Source organism: Jaculus jaculus, chromosome 5 (assembly GCF_020740685.1).
Source record: "Jaculus jaculus isolate mJacJac1 chromosome 5, mJacJac1.mat.Y.cur, whole genome shotgun sequence".
Lineage (NCBI taxonomy): Eukaryota > Metazoa > Chordata > Mammalia > Rodentia > Dipodidae > Jaculus > Jaculus jaculus.
Genome location: NC_059106.1, coordinates 143006738 through 143019466, shown reverse-complemented (window position 1 = coordinate 143019466; position 12729 = coordinate 143006738).

Sequence of the window (12729 nt, the reverse complement as noted above, 5' to 3'; positions counted from 1 at the left end):
TACGAGGACATTTATTTTTCAAACATGTCTTAATTGTTTACTGTGTGCCTGATATTGACATGCAAATAAAGACGAATCAGTGTTTTTTTACCCTATGGTGTTTGAATTACTGGTCCCAACTCTTCATTCCCCTGCAGTGATACCATGAGTCCGGTCTTGCCCTGGGTGTGTATGCCATGTGTGAAAGATGTTTCTCTGTTTCTCAGAGGGCAAATTTACCCACATGTGTTACATTCTCCAAAAGAAAACGAGAAGCTATGGGTGAAGCAACCACGTGCAATTGTTTGTGCAGTGGGGGTTTATTTATTGATTTCCCTCCATCATCATGAATAAAAAGTGGGCCCCAGATGTGATAAGTGTGTAGAACTTGGCAAGGGGATAGCAGCCTTCCTACAGCATGACGCAGAGCTGGCCACGGAGCTAGCCTACACAGACCATGGATAGGTTGTTTATGTACATATAAAACTGTCTAGAAAAGTAATCTTCAGTCTTGGGCAGAAGAAGGCCAGATAGATAACTAGTTACACTCTAGTGCATGTTGAAGAGTAACAGATGTCTCTTCAGAAAAGAACCAACCCCTTTATCGGAGCATGGAGCATGTGCTTGTGTGGTTTTTAGTGGAGCGATGAGGAAGATATTCTAGAAGAGGTGACACAATGGTAAGTCACTGAAGGAGGGAGCAAATATGACAAGCTAAAAGCTCTAACCTGATGTGAGAAAAAAAATCAAAACAACACATAAGCAGTTCATTGTTCTTGGTTGTAGAACGAATGGAGCAGTCCTGTTGTACCAAGAAATGTCAACCTTCAAAGAGGTTTTGCAGTGCATTCTAATTCCAAATGATTGCTAAGTGGATAATGGGATTGGCATGAACCCCGTTTCTCTGGCTAAACATTTTAGTGTACGTGTCCTACTAAAATTAATATGAGTTACACACGGCTTCGTTGTTTCTTCCTTTACAAATGATGAAATTACATCTCAATCAAAGATTTCAATTGCACTACTGAAAAAGGTATTGTGTTTGTGGTGTAAAAAGGAAAAAATGGTTAATTGAATATTAATGAAATGCAATATTATACTGCATGCTATTTTATATAAAGTCCCAAGTGGTTCGCCTTTCAAGTAGTAGATGTGCTTGTGAAAAAAGACTGTAAATCAAATTATACTAGATATCATTATAAAGATATCCCAATGGAGAATCAGTTTTAGAGACACGGATGTTTGTTTCATGAGTATCATGTTCAGGCATTGATTTTACTTAAAGCTATCCTTACCTTTATATAGTTATATTTCAATATGATTCTTATTTTAGCCTTAATGTTAGAATTAAAAGGTTCTTTCAGTATTTTTTATTCCTAGTTTAGACCGCCGGTAATTTCCTGGTCCCACCCTTTCTTTATAATGAAAACTTAGGCATGTTTCCAAATTCTTTTGTACTTCAGAGTCCCCAGTAGTAAAGTGGAGAAATAGTTCCTAGTGTGCTAGGGCTGGTGGCTTTAAAGGAGATCTTACAGGGAAAAGTGCCCAACTTACTGGACCACATAGGGTAAGCACCCAATAAATGTTACTATTTACTGTTATTTTCTTATTAACAGTGATGGCATAATTACTAATTATTGTTGCTACTTAATCTTATTCTCGAGGACACAACAAACATGGAGAGACTAGGGGACTTGGCAAAGATGTCGGGTTAGCAGCTTCTGCACTTGAATCAAGATTTTGGTTCCTGAATTTCACACTAGAGCTTTTCCCTCTCACTGCTGCTCCTCTCACTGAGTTTTCAGAAATTCATGAGGAAAGTGAAGAGTGATAATGGAAGTTATTACATTCATGAAATTGCCTTGATGCATACATGACATGAATTAGTAAATGTAAGTATCAAAAGAGTGAGCCATGGGCTTTTAAAAGGTGCAAACACAAACATTTAAATTCAAATGATTGCATTAGGATAAAACTTTTCTTCCTGGGAATTCCACATCTGTGATACCAAGTTTGGTTTGCAGGTTTGAAACTTGTGGTCAAGTTCCATTAAAGAGGCAGAAAGTTTCTACATAGAAAGATTGGGCCACTTTACTAAGGTTAAGCAAAAGGCTGCTTTTGAGTATATTTAGAGTATAGCTGATGACACTTTCAGTATTTTCCCAAATGACTGCATATGGCCCTACTTCAGTTTCATTATAGGTAAAATTAGAAAAGCTAAACATTAGTTCTTATGAAGAAATGCAAGTTAATTTAATGTCATTAGAACCCCATGTAAAGTAATGAAGAAGTTGGAGCTGGCTGCACTGCTTCCATGCTAAATAAAACATCAGCCTTTAAACCACCTGACTCGTTGCCCCTGCCTACCTGTTGAAGCTAACTTCTACTCATTAGCTCAGTCCTTTCCTGCTGTATCATCTTAAGTACATATGTATCCTATTAGCAGTAATGAATTAAAAGAGTATTTGTGGTAATATGATAGCAAAATTGAGTAAAAATTCTATTTGAACTTAATTCTGTGGGATATGAACATAACTCACAAAGGAATACTGTGATGGAGAATAATTTGCCTACTGCTCTGGTTTGCAATTAATGAAAAGTCCTCAGGAAATCCCAATTTCTGATTAAAGAGACTTGATTATGATTAATGTATCCAAATTAACTGCCAACACAGAGGGGGCACCTCATAATGATCCACATTGTTCCCAGGTCCTGAGTTCCTAAGACTATTCATATCTGTGCCCTTCTCTCTCATCTTTAGTGATACACATTTGGTTTTAACATTTTAGTTTTTGATTAGACAGACAACAATAATCCTTTATTTTTGCATGTAGAAAATGTTCAGTCTTATGAACTATCTCTTCTTTTCCTCTTTAGTTTTCTGTAAAATTAATATCCCTGGCATTATTTCCAGCAAGTTATCATAAAACTAGGACATGAACTTTAAATGCACCTGATTATATAAGCATAGCCTCCCTCTGGACTATGTTCTTTTAGCCTCCTATGGCACTTAGGAAAGTTTGGGAGTGTGGGAGTGGAACTAAAGTCATGTTTTCAGGCAGCTATGGCATGGAAGGCTATTCACTTAGTTTTTGAATCAGATTACCTTAATAAGTAAGGAAGAAAATCCTTTTCTTATTGAGAACTTTAATATATGAGCACAGAGTCATTTGATCATGTGCCCATACTATCATCCTTTGCCTCTTTCCCTCCACCCTCAATCCACTGAAGACCCTTCTCTTTCTAGGTAATTCTTCTATTTTGCTGTCTCTCTCTCTCTCTTTTTTTGTTTAGGAAGGAAATTCTTGCTGACCATTTTTATACCATTTTTATATTTTGCCTCTTTCCATATATTTGGAAATATTTTTATGGGAAATTTAGAAATGTTGCATCTGGTTCTTTGAATTGGATGTCATGTTTTTGTTTTTTAAACTTACTTTACCACTGATATTATTTTGAAACTTTATTTATTTATTTGAGATAGACAGAGGGAGAGAAAGAGAGAGAGAGAGAGAGAGAGAATGGATGCACCAGGGCCTTTAGCCACTGCAAATGAGCATTCACCATCATGTGCATCTGGCTTAGGTGGGACCTGGAGAATTGAACCTGGGTCCTTAGGCTTCCCAGGCAAGTGCCTTAACTGCTAAGCCATATCTCCAGCCCTGGATGTCATTTTAAACTTAGAGTCTCCCACACAAAGTATTTGTTAGGAAATATTTTCTTTTTTTAGGAAATATTTTCTTTTTAAAAATATTTATTTATTTATGGGAGAGAGAGAGAGAAAGAAAGAGAGAGAGAGAGAGAGAGAGTATGGGCATGTCAGATCCTCCTGCCATTGCAAAGGAACTCTAGACTCATGTGCCACTTTGTGTATCTGACTTTACATGGATATTGAGGAACTGAACCCAGAAATCAGGCTTTCGAAAGAAGCACTTTTAACTGCTGAGCCATTTCTCCAGTCCAGGAACTATTTTCTGTGATTAGAACCTCATGTGTACTTTTAGAAGTAACAAAAAGTTATTCTAATTTGTAAACTACAATATAGTAGGAATTAATCTAGAAAATTAATATTTACTTCCTTAAACAGTTCATTTAACCTGCACAATATTTCTTGTTTGACAGGAATTTCATTTGGTTTATAGGTTACATATTTGTAATAGTATATTTTATGAGTTATCTAGGATTTCAGTAACCAATTAAGAAACACAGGCGAACAAGAAAAAAATTAGTAACAAAATCACCACTATTTTGTAATTTGTTACATGCTTTTTTTTTTTTTTTTTCTTATTTTTCAAGGTAGGGTCTCACTCTAGCCTAGGCTGATCTGCAACTCACTGAGTAGCCCCAGGCTAATCTCGAACTCACAGTGATCTTCCCATCTCTCTCTGCCTTCCAGTGGAGCGATGGGACTAAAGGCATGCATCATCATACCTGGCTACATATACATACACACACAGCTTTCTTTCTATAATAAGATCAAACTAATTTTAATCTGCATTAAAAATTTAACAGCATGTATTGAATTTGTTAGTTAGTCTGCAGTTGCCATGGACAAGTAATCTCATCAGAAGCTTAAGGAAGGAAAGTTCATGTTTTGGGGGATATCATTCATTATGACAGGAAAAGCACATCGTTCTTGCTCATTATAGTCCCACTCGAGTTATGAAGCAGTGAATGGATCTACAAGAAGTTGACTGTGCTATAAAACCTCATGGCCTGTCCCCAGCGATTAACTTTCACGAAGGCTCTACTTCCTAAGGGCCCCACAACTGTGCTAAAGAGTATCATCAACTGGGTCCCAATACTCATGAACTTTTGTGAGACATTTTACATACATCACACAAGAGTGATTAAAAATATATGTTTATTCATTTTAGTGGCTGCATAGTATTTTGTTGCATAGAAGTACCATGATTTAAATTGATTCTACTTGCCTTTGCAATGTTAAGTAAAGCTGTAAAGGTGATCAATGTTGTTAAGCCTTCTCAGAATTATTTCCTTAGAAAATACTTGAAAATTGAATTTCTTGGTCAAAAGATGTACATTTGAAATATTTATAATGCAAAATGCATTGAAAAAGGGTGATGCTATAATATGTAATATCAGCAGTAACATGTGAGTCTCCATTTCTTTTTTTTTTTTTTTCTTTTTTTTGGTTTTTCGAGGTAGGGTCTCACTCTAGCCCAGGCTGACCTGGAATTCACTATGGAGTCTCAGGGTGGCCTCGAACTCATGGCAATCCTCCTACCTCTGCCTCCCAAGTTCTGGGATTAAAGGCATGTGCCACCATGCCTGGCAAGTCTCCATTTCTTAATTGCTTACTAAAAATAGAATTTATTTCAAGAGAACAGCTTTATTGGTTTGGTACTTTATTGTGGTTTAAATTACTATTTGTTTTATTAGGGGCTCAATAAATTTATTGATCATTTATATTTCTATAAATTTATTTTTAATATCCTTTGATTTTACTCTCACATTGTAATGCTAATTATCATTACTTCTCAAGGTATATTCATTTTCCCCTTTTCTTTTATATTGAAAATACTTTTGGAGTTTAATGTTTATTGCTATGGTTATTTCAACCATAAATATTGAAAAATGCTCACATGCTGAATTCTACTTTCCTTTTATTTGCAGACCCTATTTTCCCTGAATGTACTTACAAATCATTCTATATGCTTCATTCCAAAACTCAACCTGTCCCATGACACAAAGCAGGTAACTTGCAAATGGAAGTAGCCAGAAAGATGCTGACCTTTAGAGGCACACACAAAAGGAGTGGTGCCGATGGAGTTCGTTTGCAGTGGCTAGGGGCCCTGGTGTGCCCATTCTCCCCTCTGCCTCTCTCTCTGTCTCTAATGAATAAATAAATAAAAATAAATTAAAGAAAAACTTGTGCAGAAGAAGGCTTTGTGATTACACCACCTTTTACCGACCACAGTTAAGGATCAGAAAAATCTTAAAATTTTAGTAGATATTAGCTGGTAGATTCTGTAATTATAAACTGTATTCATGAGTAGAAAACCTAATCAGAGACTCTGATACTAGAACATACTCCTTAAAATAGAATTCGTTTGGCATGCAGGCAACATGGTACCCATGAGGACTATTAGATGAAGAAAGCAGATCGGAATAGGGGCAGAACAGCAACACCTTCCTTACCTATGCCTGGCAAGCATTTCAACCATTCTCTAAAGAAAACCTGAATAAAAAATTAACAAGAGGTCTATACTGTAGAATATATTAAATTTACTGTATTTTAATAATGGATGTATTCACAAATTCATAAACCATATCATTATTCTAGAACAAAAATACACTGATTCTCAACCAGCAATTTTCTTAATCCTGACTTAAATAATGCCTCTGTGTATAGCTACAATGTAAATACCGAGGAAGAAGAGCTGTTATTACATGCGGATTCAGTGTCTAAACTATGCTAAATCAGTAAGGCAGTATGGAGAACCAATTCCAGAAGGTGATTTTGTAAAATATATCTTGTCTTGGTGACCTGTATGTGACACAAACACAAAAATTTAGTCAGAAAGAAATATAAACAAGGTTTTATATTTATTCAGTTTTTGTTTTTCATATTTTAATGATTTAGAGATGTGCTGTTAAGATGATCTCTAAAAAGTGGAAGATGCTCAAGAAGCAGCTCATGTGTACCCCGAAGACCCCAAGACACCGGACAGCTCTCTATTCTGTCTCCAGAATGCCATTACATAAACATGTTAGATGTCCATGAGACTTTATTCAACAATGATTATCAGTAAGTCAGTCAATCATTACAGCACTAGAATTAATGAGATAATAATGAGGACTGGTAATCTAAAAGTATTTTGCAATGTACTCATGGAATCAGTGTTAGATCTGTTATGGAAATAAAATAGAAATGCCTTTTAGTTTAGACACATATTTTCTCCCATCTTTCTCTTATTTTGTTTGGAGTTAGAAAGTGCCAGTGAGTGAACATCTGTAGCTTCATCACCAAGTCACTCTTTTCAGAACTCTTTGAGGAGGAATTGCAGGCAACATCACCCTGCATTAATTTCCTCACCTGTAAATCTGGAATAATATATAGCTCGTATGATGTCGTCATCTTTGTTATGATTGCCTGTATCTTCAGCTCTTCATAAAGCAAACCTGAAGGAAAGAGAGGGCTAAAGGCTAATAGTCTAGTGTTTAATTCAGGTGTATGGTCCAAGAGATAAGAAATGTGAGTGGCAGGGAGAAGGAAGCAGCAAGAAGAAATGGATGATGAAAGGATGCCTTAACTAGTTGGTCACTGTTCCAACAGGACCACTTGAGAACTGTGCCTAAAGATATGTCACAGGCAATGGAGGGGCAGGGAGTTGATATTCACTGGCTTGCTTCCTCCCTCCCTCCCTCCCTCCCTCCCTCCCTGCCTCCCTCCCTCCCTCCCTCCCTTCCTTTCTTTTCTTTCTTATTTATTTATTTATTTAGTTTTTTCAGGTAGGGTCTTGCTGTAGCCCAGGCTGACCTGGAATTTACTTTGTAGACTCAGGGTGGCCTTGGACTCATGACAATCCTCCTATCTCTGCCTCCCGGGTGCTAGGATTAAAGGTGTATGCCATCACGCCTGGTTACTGGCTTTCTATCTTAATCAGACTTGCCACACAGTGGGTTAACACCTATGTGTTTACCGTTGTAGGAATGTATATGTCAAGAAAATTCAGTGTAATTCCACCTGAGGAAGCTCTGGCTAAAGAAGGAAGAGGCATACCATAATGACTTAAATCAAGGTGCCATGAAGGGGTACCTATTAGGAACTTGGGTTGAGCTTAGATAAAACTCTTGGGGGTCCAGAACTAAAGTATGAGATGAGTGAGGCTGAGTACTCTTTATGGTGCCTAAGATGCAGTTGATATAATTACTATCATCATCAACCGCCAGCCCTTGCCTCTAATTACCAGAATCTTCCATCATGTGTGTGTCTGTGTGACACCCCCCCACACCCCCCCCCCCACACACCTTCCTGCAGATGAATGACAAAGTTGGCTAGGTCAGTTTTTAATATTCTCACTAACAGGACATATTACTCCGAACTACATATACTTCTTTGCTTTATCAACATTTAGATATTTATGTCCATTCTTGACTCTTCAGTGCACTTCTCATCTTCCTAGAGCTGTCAATCTGTGCTAAAATCTGTTAAATCATGCCTCAAGCAATTTAATCCTTCTGGAGTTTTCTCTTTGCCCACAGTGCCTCTAATATATAGTTGGTTCCACATACGGTCACAAAGTTGCAAATGTACATCCTGTCATTACACTGTTCCAAACTCCACTTCCTGGTAAACAAGTTGTCAGACCATTTACAATCAGGGATTCCTCTGTCATTTTTGTTCCATCTCTTGGGGAACAGCATCTGAATTAAGTGATAGGTCCTACCCCTTTGTTTCAGGTCTGCTTCATGAAGAGCCCAGTTTAAATTTATTTAGCAATTACAGTCAAACTGATTTATGGCATGCCTTCTAGTATTATCTGAGCTACTAGCTTAATAGTTGATCCTATATAAAAAATTATGAATTTAAATCTTTTCTTCTTTACAGGATGGGCCTACAGCTTTCTTTTCTTGTGGTTCCCACAGTATAAGCAAAGCTTCTAAATGTCCAGTTTCATAATTCTTATAACTGTGTATTCTAGGGTTTCTCATCTATGGCATTATTGAAAATGTGGGCTGAGTAATTCTTTGTTGTAGGGGACTGTCTTGTGCATTGTAGGGTGTTTAGTACTCACAGTCTCTCTGAAGTTCACTAGCGTAAATATCTCTAATTTTTGATTGTCAAATGTCCCTGTGAGGTAGAGATTCATCCCTCACTGAGAATCAGTGTATTATATGATGAAATAATGAAATTAAACATTTAATGAGAGTAGAACTGAAGAGAATCAAGTGATTATTCTGTTTGGACATGAATTTAGCACTGTCCTCTTGGTTAGACTTTACTTGGATGTATGTGTCTTTTCTCTTTAAGATCCTCCACAGAGGATTAAGTAGTTTTCATTTCTGTGCTCCTCTCGGTCCTCTTTTCACTCTGGGTAATCTATTATTTCAACATCAGACTATGTTTTTCTTGCATAAAACTCTGTCACCTCCATAAGACTGTTCTCTATTACTAGAGCTAGATGAGGAGGGAATATAAAACCCATGTTTAGTCATCTAGGTTAGATGATTTGTTCTACTACAGGTTTAATTACCTTGGTCTAGTGGTTTTGTTTCTCAAATTTTTTTTTTAAATTTTTTTGTTTATTTTTACTTATTTATTTGACAGTGACAAAGAGAGAAAGTGACAGAGACAGACAGACAGACAGACAGACACACACACACACACACACACACACACACACGCAGAGAGAGAGAGAGAGAGAGAGAGAGAGAGAGAGAGAGAGAGAGAGAGAGAATGGGTGTGCCAGGGCCTGTAGCCACTGCAAACAAACTCCAGATGCTTGTGCCTCCTTGTGCATCTGGCTAACGTGACTCGAGCCTCGAACCGGGGTCCTTAGGCTTCACAGGCAAGAGCTTAACTGATAAGCCATCTCTCCAGCCCTTCTCAAAATCTTTAAAAGCTTTTAACTCAAATCCATCAGTCGAATTGCCTGATTTCGGCTCAACGTCATGTCACACTGAAATTGCTGTTCTTGTTGGTTCTGATACTTCTGTGTGGGGACAACAACCATGTATGATGACATGGGAAAGATGCAGTGCTGAGATCTAAAGCTACATTGCCTTAAATTATTAATTATCTTTACAACCTTATATTCAAAAGTAGTGCCAATATTTTTTTTGCTACAAATTTAATCAAGGAAATTTCAATTGTGCATATAAAAGGTTATTATTATCATTAGTGTAGACATTGTAGTAATAACACAGATAATGGTATCAATAACTTTGTTTAGGAGATACACTGTTGCCTAACAGATTTTTTTAAATTTTTTATTGTTTACATGTGCTTTCATGTCTCATTTCTTCTTTCTGTCTTTGATGAGTTCTTCAGGCCCCCTTAAGCACAGCTTGCATGCAGGCAGCTGCTTCTGGGAAGTGATCCTTACAATCTGTGCCAGTGGCTGAAAATGGGATAAAGAGAACCTGATGAATGTGAAATGTCCACCACAGGCTTATGTGTCCCCAGCTGGCCAAGTTGTTACGGAAGGACGTGGAAGTAACTTTAGTAAGTGCAGTCTTGCTGGAGAAAGTGGGCCGCTAGGGGGAGGCCTTATTTCCTGTTTGCCCTGTGTTTCTTGACTCTGGCTGAAATATGATGGCTTCCCACTCCTTCCTCCATGCCTTCCCACCATGATAGAATAAAACCATCTGGAACTGCAAGATGAATTAAAAATGTTCCTTCTTTAAGTTACTTCTCTCAGGTATTTGTCATACCAAGGAGCAGATAGTAAATAATAGACAATCTTATCCAAGGTGCTATTTTTTTTGAGCAGATCACTCCTGGTGTGTAATGAGAGCTAAGATCTACCAGAGATCCCTGGAAAGTGTATGTGATGAACCTGAGAAACATTCAGCTGCGTGAAGACAGAGGGGGCTTTTTGCATTGATTCCCTCTTTTCCTCATGGACACACCTTGGATTTGGCTACACGTCAGTTGTCCATGTTGCAGGAACTCTCAGCAAGTTGAGAGGCCTGTACTATTTCTACTCCTCAGATAGGGTATTTTTCATTTCTAAAATTTCCATTGGTTTCTTTTTCAATTTCTGTTTTTCTTTTCTGCTGTAATCCTCCATCATTTGAATCAATATAATCTTATTTCCCTCTAAATTCTTTAAACTCAATTCAGCATAATGAGGTTAATGTGAGAATATAGGTCCTTGGAACTAGGAGTTTAGGAGTCAAATCAATGAGGGCAAAATTACAGATGGGTATACAACCTCTTTCCAAAGTTAATGTGTTAGGTTCTGAACTTTACAGTTGCCTTCTCATTGCTGTGACCTGATCATAAATAGCTCAGGGAAGGAAAGAGTGCATTTCAGCTTACAATTTTGTGTTTTTTAAATTAACTTTTAATTTCATTATATATATATTAGAACAAGTTATACTTCTTGCCCCTGCTCCCGTTATTCCAGAGGCCTTCCTCAATGGGATTACGGTATTCACTGTGGGGTCATGAAGGCCTCAGTTAGCCACAGTGGGGTAGCACGAGGTGGGGAGCAGCAGGGCTCAGGGTCCCCTCTCTAGGGCTCTAACAATCTTTCTGTCTCCTCTACCACAATGTTCCTAGAGTCGTGGCAGGCCTATTGGCAGTATGATTTAGTAATGAGTTCTCTGTAGCCTCAGTATTTTTACTTTGATAGGTTTTGATTGATGGCCATGTCTGCCACCATCATCCTGGAGCTGGTTGTCAGTCTAGCAGTAAGAGCAGTGTTCATGTTGCCGCTTCCTCTGCAAGTTCTCCTGTGTCCTGGCAGATGTGGGAGTGGGAGCTCATCTTGTGATGGGCAGTGGGCCATCTTCTTGTCTTATCAGTGGATCTTGATTCTCCTTCATTTTCTGTGCCATCTGCAAAATAAAGCAGGTTGTTCAAAAAAGAGTAAGAACATTAAGCTTACAGGGTTTTTTTTTTGTTTGTTTTTTATTTTAATTAAGAAAACACTTTGTGTGGATCCATCATGTGTTGACACAGTATCTTTTCCCTCCTTCCTGCCCCCGTTCTGCTGAGAGTCCTCCTCAGTGGGGTTTCAGCTTATAGTTTTAAAGAGAAGTTTCTTTATGGGTGGGAAAGCATGGCAGAGCAGATAGTTGGGGAGTCACAGCTTGTCACAGTAGCAGGAAGAAATAATTCTGAGAGAGCTAGCTATCCTTCATAGGGCTGGACTACAAGATCACAAGGGTCACCCCAGCGTCACCTCCTCCAGCAAGGCTCTACCTGCTGGTGCCCATGTATGAGGCTTAATAACAAGTACATGAGTCTATGGACTACATTTTACATTCAGACCACCTCATGAACTCTGACAGGGGTAGTTTTTGAGGCCAAACATTCAGATTTTTTACTAGTTTTGAGGCACTCATTGTTGACAGACTGTTTGGTTTGTAGTTTCTAGGGAAATCTAGGACCCACAGAGCCTGTCACCTCCTTCTTCAGAATAGACTGTGCTGACCTTGGTCACAGAGAAAGGCACAAGAAAATATGAGTTTAGCACTTTTCTCCTTATTTCCATATAAGGGAAACATTTGCTTTAATGCTATCTTGTATCCGCATTTTGGGAGTTTCCTCACATGAGAGCAGAGAAGACAGTTTATCAACATGCAGGAGGTCGTAAAACACAATATGAGCCATGAGAACTTTGTTGCTGCTGCTCCCAGTTAATAGTAGTAGTACGGCACCAGCCTTTGCTCCCACACTATTCTACTTCCTCAGTCTCTCCTTTCATCCCTTCTCTCCCCAATTTCCTCCTTATGAAGCTGTATTTCCAGTGAATTAGCATTATCCATTTTGAGAAATACTGAGATCTATGTCATTTATATACCCTGTATTGTTATTTAATATAATTTCTGTTCAAAGGGTGCTTTGCTTCATTCTGTTGTCCCTGGAAGCAGCTAATACACTTCCCACAGAGAATACAACCCAAGTTGCAACTTCTGATTTTCTAGGCTGCTACGTTTTCAAGATATTTGATTTTCTTTCTATCTATGAAAGAGCAAATGTGTGCTCTGCAGTATAAGTATTTATTTATCCTTTTGTGACACATATTCCATAAGCTTAAAAAAATTAGTCAT